Here is a 9,695-nt window from a genome sequence, read left to right as displayed (position 1 = left end):
ATCACATGCAACCGGTTTGGTGGCCCAAGCATCATATCCCTGAATGCAATGTTGGCATTGCGAGGCCGTTTGGGTACTCGACGGGATGATAAAGCCATATCTGCACAAAATAGTTCAACCAACACAACCAAAAATGTGGAACCATTATATTAACACTCATCAGATATAGCATTTATGCATAAATCACTCAAAACCGCATCATCCTCACACCACCGAATTGATTAGTATTTATTTATTCACAAACTCACAGGGGAACTACAAATATGAAATAAATAAGAACATAAAATAAAATTCAACAATCCAAGTTAACGGCCCCAATTTGTTTTTTTTTTTTGGTAAAGATAAGATAAAAACGAAATAATTAAATAAATGAATAAAAATGACATTAATTTAAATTGGGCTCTTTTTTGATAAATCCTATTTGTAACTGTTTTATTCCATAAAACCCAAACTATTTCTGAATATTCCATTAGGTCCATTAATTGTAAAAGGACGAAATACCCCTCCTTCGCCTCTCCCGCGTGTAATCGATTCTACCAAAACCCATTCCCATTCCAACTATTCAATCTACAAAATTTCCAAAACAAAAACTGAATCAGGAAACCAGATTCACATCGCCTCCAGTAACTCTAGATTCACATCGTCCAATCAACATCGTCATCGTCCACTGTCGACCCCAGATTCCTCTTCATCTCACTGCTGCAAAGGTTCACATCGGAAGGAGGGTGCTTCTTCGTCGTTGGATTGAGTTTATTTCATCCATTGAGAGTGACCATACCCACCCACCATGAGGAACAAAAGTAAGCAATACCATTCCCCCTTCTGCTTTTCAATCATAATGTGATCACCGATGTATACATCCATCTTCTGGTTTTCAGATTTGAATTTATAAACATAGATGTTTTCGGAATTGATTTTGTAAACACAGATGATGTGAAAATTTCCATTAGTGTTGATTACTGGGTAAACTTACATTAGTAGACACTGATGTGAACATTCACATCAGTGTATAATGATCTGAACATTCCTATTAGTATTGATTACTGGGTGAACTTACATTAGTAGATACTGATGTGAACATTCACATCAGTGTATAATGATGTAAATGTTCACATTACTGTCACTGTTGATATTGTTGATTGTTGATGTCCACAGAACCTCCAACCTTCACTCAACAATGTGATGGAATATGATGTAAATATTCACATTGTCACATCAATGTCATACTTGTTTGTGTTGTTGGGTGTTGTTTGGTGCTGTTGGTTCCACCCAATGATTTTTAGCAAATGATAACATAATGTGATCACCCATATAAACATTTACATTGCCCTGTAACTGTTGTTGTTTTCGTAATTGATTTTGTAAACACAGATGACGTGAACATTCACATTATTGTTGATTATTGGCTAAACTTACATTACTAGACACTGATGTGAATTGTCACTGTTGATATTGTTGATTGTTGATGTCCACAGAACCTCCAATCTTCACTCAACAATGTGATGGAATATGATGTAAATATTCACATTGTCACATCAATGTCATACTTGTTTGTGTTGTTGGGTGTTGTTTGGTGCTGTTGGTTCCACCCTTTGATTTTCAGCCAATGATAACATAATGTGATCACCCATGTAAACATTTACGTTGCCCTACAACTTTTGTTGTTTTTGTAATTGATTTTGTAAACACAGATGATGTGAACATTCACATTAGTGTTGATTACTGGCTAAACTTACATTACTAGACACTGATGTAAACATTCACATCAGTGTATAACGATGTGAATGTTCACATTACTGTCACTGTTGATATTGTTGATTGTTGATGTCTACAGAACCTCCAAACTTCACTCAACAATGTGATGAAATATGATGTAAATATTCACATTGTCACATCAATGTCATACTTATTTGTGTTGTTGGGTGTTGTTGGGTATTGTTTGGTGCTGTTGGTTCCACCCAATGATTTTTAGCAAATGATAACATAATGTAATCACCCATATAAACATTTACATTGCCCTGTAACTGTTGTTGTTTTCGTAATTGATTTTGTAAACATAGATGATGTGAATATTCACATTATTGTTGATTACTAGCTAAACTTACATTACTAGACACTGATGTGAACATTCACATCAGTGTATAATGATGTGAATGTTCACATTACTGTCGCTGTTGATATTGTTGATTGTTGATGTCCACAGAACCCCCAATCTTCACTCAACAATGTGATGGAATATGATGTAAATATTCACATTGTCACATCAATGTCATATTTGTTTGTGTTGTTGGGTGTTGTTTGTACTGTTGGTTACACCCTTTGATTTTCAGCCAATGATAACATAATGTGATCACCCATGTAAACATTTACATTGCCCTATAACTTTTGATGTTTTCATAATTGATTTTGCAAACACAGATGATGTAAACATCCACAGTACTATACTGGGTAAACTAACATTAGTATACACTGATGTAAACATTTACATCAGTGTACAATGATGTGAATGCTGAGATTACTGTCACTGTTGATTGTTGAATGTTGTTTAGTGCTTTTGGTTCCATCCTCTATTTTTCAGCCAATTAAATGTTCTTATTTGAATACCCAGGTCTTCCCATAGATTTTATGGCAAGCGAAAGAGAGACGAATCCCGTGCCAAAGCCAAATAAGAGACTCATTACATCATGAGGGCGCATGTATACCGTAAAGACATTGTTGCCAGCCTGGATCGCTTTAAATGGTGTCAAATAAGAGTCTCATTAGTACACATTTTTTTGAACCACAGAAAGACAGTGCAATGTGAAAACCTATAGGTGGGGGGTGTCCACCTATCACTGTTACCCAAATCTGTTATCCACATTGAAGACAATTTAGTGTCAATAGGTTTTACATATTGGAGCAGACTAGCTTAATTGTAAATCAAGTCCATATAACTGCTTGTACAGATATTTTTCAGTTAATATATGTATATGAATTTTCAGGGCTATTTTGCGTTGGTCATGCACATTGAGATTGTTTTTTTTTTTTTTTTTCTGACACATGACATGATGTGAATGTTCATATCACAGAATGATCATACACTTTCTTATGTTTTAAACCATACTACATGGATATGAATATTGTTTAAAGTGTTCGTGTAACACAATATGACAGGTGTGAATATGATATTTCTTAACACAAGTCAATATTCACATCTATTAATTTGATGATGTGAATATTCACATCACAGCTTCTGGTTATTTGAATGACAACAACGATGTCATGAATATTCACATCTTTTGAGTTGATGATGTGAATGGTTACATTGATGTAAACGTTCATGTCATCTACTTTGATGTTGTTAACAGTAACAAGAAAGTGAACATTCACACCACAGAAATGTTTAAAATTTCAACTCATGTGCAATTATTCACATAATGTGATTATATTACACAAGTGTGAAAGTTAACACCATGCATTCATCCAAAACACAATAACATAAACATCAGATTGGTACCTTAAAAAATTAAAAACAAAACACAAATCAAATACTAATGCATTAGTATATTTGCCAACGCAACGTAATCTTATTGTAACACAATCTTTGCCAACTGACACAATCTTTGCCAACCGACAGAACAATGAAATAGAACCAGCAGACAACTCCCCCCATTTTTCACACAAACAGTCTACCAAATGCGAATAACACAATGCGTGGGCAGCATTTATTACAGTGGTACTGCAACCATATGTATACACCAACATCATAAAGGTATTCATCTCCTGTAAAAACACAACAACACAACAATCAACAATAATCCAAATCGACATGAAAATTCACATTATGCAAAAATTAGATGAATACATGTACAGTTCAAGTGTTACATCCATAATTCACATTAACAAGATGTGAATATTCACATTGATATATATACTCTGAATTATATCATCCACACAAAGCCTCATTAAGCAAATATCAAAGTAAAGTGAGAACATCCACATTATTCACATAATATTACCACGATGTAAACATTTACATTGCCACGTATACTCTGAATTATATCACCCATACAGAGCCTCATTAAGCAAACATCAAAGTAAAATGCAAACATCCACATTCTTCACGTAACACTAACATGATGTAAACATTCACATTGTTCCACAAACTCTGAACTATAGCAGATCAACATTCAACACTAATCTGATGACCTTCCCTCCACATGACCACGATGTAAACATTCACATTGATTCATAAACTCTGAATTATATCATTCACACAGAGCCTCATTATGGATACATCAAAGTAAAAGGAATATTATAACATTCTTCACATAATCTGAACGACCTCCCCTCCACAGTACCACGTATGATGCATGTAATTGAAAAACCAGAGCATCCGATCCATAGCAATAAAAAAACAGAGCATCTGATCCATCATAGAAATCAAAACATAAAGTGAACATGTATTCATAACCAAAATGATACTAACCTTAATCATGCAATCCTACAATTGTCCAGAAACTCGAAAACAACCACTTTGAAGTAGTTATACTCCAGAAAATGTGAAAATCGAACAATATGAAATTCGTCGTCTTCACTTGAAAATCACCGAACCAGAGCAACAATGAAACCCTAGCACATCAAAGTCTCAGAACGATAGAATGATAGCATGCAAGATAGAAATGTATCCATTTGAATTAGAATGATAAAAACTGCCAAAATTGAATGACGAAATCACAGGAACGTGTTATGTATTAACACAGTGTATATATATATATAAGGGCATAATAGTCCATGTAAAAATATAAAATTAGAAAAATGGACTTTATGGAATAAAAAGAAAAGTATATGGGACTAATCAGGTTATAATATTCCTTTGTGGACTTAATGGGTTATAACAACTCTAAAATGGATTTATTAATAAAAATCCCATTTAAATTAACTAAACTATAAAAGAAAATAAACTAAACTAAACTACAAAATAACTAAATTACAAGAGAGACTAAAGTATAGAATAAAATAACCTAAACTAAACATTTTTTTTTTTAATAGAAGAAAAGAAAATGAAATAAAATGAAAAAAAAGAAGAAGAAAGAAACATGAAATTACTAACTAAACAAGCAAAATAAAAATAAAACCCAAATAAGCCACTAAGTAATTAAACTAATCAGAATCACTAATGAAATTATTTAAACTAAACAAATAGAGGAGATAAAAATAAACTAAATTATTATTAGTATTATCAACTTTATTTTTGAGTTTTTTTTTTTTTTGGGAATTTCTCCCGCACGTGCGCCATAGAGGGCCGCACGTGCGGCCTCATCTTCTTCATACGCAGCAGATTGTTTTTTTTTTTTTTTGAACGCAAAGAAATTAAACTATGAAGCATGCTTTTTGACAAAAACCACAAAGTTCTAAGCATTTCAGAAATTAGTTAATAAGAGATGTGCCACAAACTAAAAATAAAAACACACATCAATGCTTTACGCAAGCTACGGAGGGTCTCTTCCACCCACACGCATGCAATGACCTTTTTCTCCTACATTGCAACAGCATAGTTTAACAAAAACAAGAAGCACTCGCAAGCGTACATGCTTCAAGAAAATAGTAAACTAACTCCTAGCACCTAACAAAAGACACCAAAGCTATGGCATAAAGTTGCCACTTCAGAATCCCCCAAGTAATAAAACCCAGCGTAGTTTATAGCCTTCGGGCTAGTACAACCCAAATATACTTAACCATTTCTACCTTCAATTGACATCCGAAATAAATATAGCACATGAGAACAAAACGGAATGCCCACTAAAGGTATAATCTTCACGCGAAAACCACGGGTACTACTTTTCTCCCTAACTGTGTTTGTGACTTTCCTTATTCTCCAACAGGGTGATAGACTAGGTTGATTCGGTATCCAGAATCAAGGCGCATAAAGCTAACTCAACCTATGGGGCTGCCATACAGAGTTCAAGCCGAGGTAGTTTTGAAGCAATCTCCACACCCCTAGGTATTTAAACCAGACTCTAGTCTCGAAAATCCCAAACCTTTGTGTTCTAGGCTTTGCCATTCGAACTCTAGTTTCCACCGTCTTAGTTGGTCTCCTAGGAACTCACTACAAACACAGTTAGGTGGCTATACCAGACCGTTAGATACCGTTCGGGCACGACAAACACCAAAGGAATTACACCTTTAGAGGATTTAAAGTCTCCTAGACGCAAGTAAAGCATAACGAGAACAAAGAAAAATAGAATAGCATAGAAGGGAAAGAAACGAGAACAAGAAATCAATCATAGTAAAATGGGTCCATCAAAGCAATGGACTCAATCATATCCCCATTCCCAATCCCCTCTATATATGGTTTCAATCTTTGGCCATTCACTTTGAAAGAGTGGCCAGTCTTTAGATCTTGCACCTCAACGGCGCCATGAATAAATGCCTCAACAACCTGAAAGGGGTCATCCCATCTTAATCTTAGCTTACCCAGAAAGAGTCTCAATTTTGAATTAAAAAGCCACACTTTTTGGCCGGGTTCAAAAGATTTTCTATTAATGTGCTTGTCATGGAATTCTTTAGCCCGAGCTTTAAAAACTCTCGAACTCTCATATGCATCATTCCGAATTTCCTCAAGCTCATTGAGTTGCAATTTCCGATTGAACCCAGTCGCGGCCATATCGAAGTTAAACTTCTTTATGGCCCACAATGCTCAGTGCTCAAGTTCAACCGGGAGATGGCAAGCTTTGCCGAACACCGCTCTATATTGTGACATCCCAATGGGTGTCTTATAAGCAGTGCGGTAAGCCCATAATGCATCAATTAACCATTGTGACCAATCTTTCCTATCCGGCCTCACCGTTTTTTCAATTATGTACTTTACCTCCCTATTTGAGACTTCCACTTGGCCACTAGTTTGAGGGTGGTATGAAGTGCCAACTTTATGAGTGATAAAGTATTTCTTAACTACCGACTCAAAGAACCGGTTACAAAAATGTGTACTCTGATCACTTATTATGGCTCTAGGAAACCCAAAACGACTAAAGATATTTTCATGCAAAAATTTGATTATCACTCTATGATCGTTTGTTTGGGTAGCTATTGCCTCCACCCACTTAGACACATAGTCTACTGCCAAGAGAATGTACTCAAACCCGAACGACGACGGGAAAGGGCCCATAAAATCAATCCCCTAAACATCAAATATTTCTACCACAAGAATAGGGGACATTGGCATCATGTCACGCCGAGACATCGAACCCATTTGCTGACAGCTCAAACAAGTTCTACAAAATTGATAGGCATCTTTAAAAATTTTAGGCCAATAAAACCCATTCTGTAAAATCTTGGCGGCCATTTTATGCCCACTAAAATGACCGCCACATGTAGAAGAATGACAAAATGTAAGAATGCTATGCACCTCATTCTCCGGCACACACTGTCGGATCACTTAGTCGGAGCAATATTTAAACAACTCCGGATCCTCCCAAAAGTAATACCTGACCTGCGAAAAGAATCGGTTTTTGTCTTGCTTAGACCAATTCTGTGGAATTTGCCCAATGGCCAAGTAATTCACAATATGTGCAAACCATGGGGGGCTCGCTTGTGACAGCTCAAAGAGTTGTTCGTCCGGAAATGAATCATGCAAAATAAGAGGGTCACTATTATACTCAACGAGGATTCGGGAGAGATGATCCGCCACCACATTCTCAGATCCCTTCTTATCTCAGATCTCTAGGTCAAATTCCTGGAGCAACAAAATCTATCTAATCAACGTAGGTTTGGTCTCTTTCTTAGATAATAAATACTGTAAAGCGGCATGATCAGTGAAGACTATGACCTTGGAACCTAGGAGATAAGACCGGAATTTGTCTAAGGCAAAGACCACAGCTAGAAAATTTTTCTCGGTGGTAGTGTAATTCAATTGTGCTCCCAAGAGAGTGCGACTAGCATAGTATATAGCAAACGGTGCCTTATTGACCCTTTGGCCCAACACAGCTCCGACAGCATAATCGGAGGCATCACACATGATTTCAAAGAGAAGTGACCAATCTGGTGATTTCATGATTGGGGCGGTGGTCAAGGCCACTCTCAATGTTTCAATTGCCTTTAAGCATGGCTCATCAAAGACAAAAGGCGCGTCCTTAACTAGTAAATTGCACAAAGGACGCGATATCTTACTAAAGTCTTTGATGAACCTACGGTAAAAACCTGCATGCCCTAAGAAAGACCTAATTTGACACACGAAATTGGGTGGAGGAAGGCCTGCAATGAGGTCAACCTTAGCCTTGTCAACCTCTATACCTCGAGGGGACACAATGTGTCCCAACACTATACCCTCACGAACCATAAAATGGCTCTTTTCCCAACTCAAGATTAGGTTTGCCTCAGTACATCGTTCTAACACTCTAGTCAAGTTCCTAAGGCATTCCTCAAAAGACGGTCCAAACATCGAAAAGTCATCCATAAAAACCTCTAAGAATTTCTCCACCATTTCAGAGAAAATGGCTATCATACACCGTTGAAAAGTCGCCGGTGCATTACATAGCCCAAAGGGTATGCACTTGTAAGCAAAAGTGCCAAAAGGGCATGTGAATGTGGTCTTTTCCTGGTCAGCGGGGTACACCGGGACTTGATTATACCCCGAGTAGCCATCAAGAAAACAATAGAAATCCTGCCCCGCTAATCGCTCTAGGATTTGGTCAATGAAAGGTAAGGGAAAATGATCCTTCCTAGTCGAGGAATTTAGTCTCCTATAATCAATGCACACTCGCCACCCAGTAGTGGTTCGTATGGGGACTAACTATCCTATCTCGTTCTCAACAACGGTGATGCCCGATTTCTTGGGCATCACTTGTGTGGGACTCACCCACTTGCTATCTGAGATGTGGTATATGATACTCGCATCCAACAATTTCAAAACCTCCTTCTTCACCATCTCTTTCATGTTAGGATTCAGTCTCCGTTGCATTTCGCGAGAAGGTTTGGTGTCCTCCTCTAGGTGTATATAATGCATGCACACGGAGGGATCTATCCCTTTCAAATCAGCGACTGACCACCCTATAGCACTCTGATGTACCACGAGAACACTCATTAACTGACTCTCCTGCGCTGCAGTCAAGTCAGATGCAATGATGACCGGTAAAGTATCTTGGGGCCCTAAAAATGCATACTTGAGTGTGGCCGGAAGTGGCTTCAACTCAAGTGTAGGTGGTGTGACCAAAGATGGTATGGCAAGCTCTCTCGACAGAGGAGGAAGTGACTCAAAACGGGCTTTCCATGGAGGAAAATTCGGTGTAGAAGAAGAATTAAGCAAGACATTCACCTCCTTAATCAACCCATCAATATCAAAATTTTCAAACCCAAAATGAACTAGACAAGCCTCTAAAGGGTCCTCTACAAGAATGGAGGGCAAAGCCTCCTCCACAATCTCATCTGCAACATCCACTAATAAGCACTCCTCTCTTTCATGAGGTTGTTGGGATGCTTGGAAAACATTAAGTTTCACTTGCATGTTACCAAATGAAACTTCCATAACCCTGGTTCGACAATTAATGCATGCATTGGTCGTAGCCAAGAAAGGTCGACCTAAGATCATCGGGATTTGTTTCTTAGAACTGACTACCGGTTCCATATCTAATACCAAAAAGTCAACAGGGAAGTAGAACCTATCAACCTTAACTAGCACATCCTCAATCATGCCACGTGGCACTTTGAGGGACCGGTCA

At 37.4% G+C, this 9,695-nt stretch overlaps 2 long non-coding RNA genes across 2 annotated transcripts; one reads left to right on the top strand and one right to left on the bottom strand.

Moving 5' to 3' along the window:
- The first annotated feature begins 401 nt into the window (after nt 1-401).
- On the top strand, nt 402-2,986 carry LOC145789832 (uncharacterized). The gene is made up of 2 exons (XR_014328248.1): nt 402-800; nt 2,609-2,986. It is a non-coding gene; the product is annotated as an uncharacterized LOC145789832 (long non-coding RNA).
- A 393-nt stretch (nt 2,987-3,379) lies between these two features.
- LOC145789831 (uncharacterized) lies at nt 3,380-4,615 on the bottom strand. The gene is made up of 2 exons (XR_014328247.1): nt 4,469-4,615; nt 3,380-3,762 (listed from the first exon to the last, which is right to left on the bottom strand). It is a non-coding gene; the product is annotated as an uncharacterized LOC145789831 (long non-coding RNA).
- Nucleotides 4,616-9,695: the final 5,080 nt, after the last annotated feature.

Source organism: Camellia sinensis, chromosome 4 (assembly GCF_055761805.1).
Source record: "Camellia sinensis isolate YWXY chromosome 4, ASM5576180v1, whole genome shotgun sequence".
Lineage (NCBI taxonomy): Eukaryota > Viridiplantae > Streptophyta > Magnoliopsida > Ericales > Theaceae > Camellia > Camellia sinensis.
The sequence above is the reverse complement of the archived record's forward strand: the minus strand, read 5'-3'. Positions and strand labels throughout refer to the sequence as shown.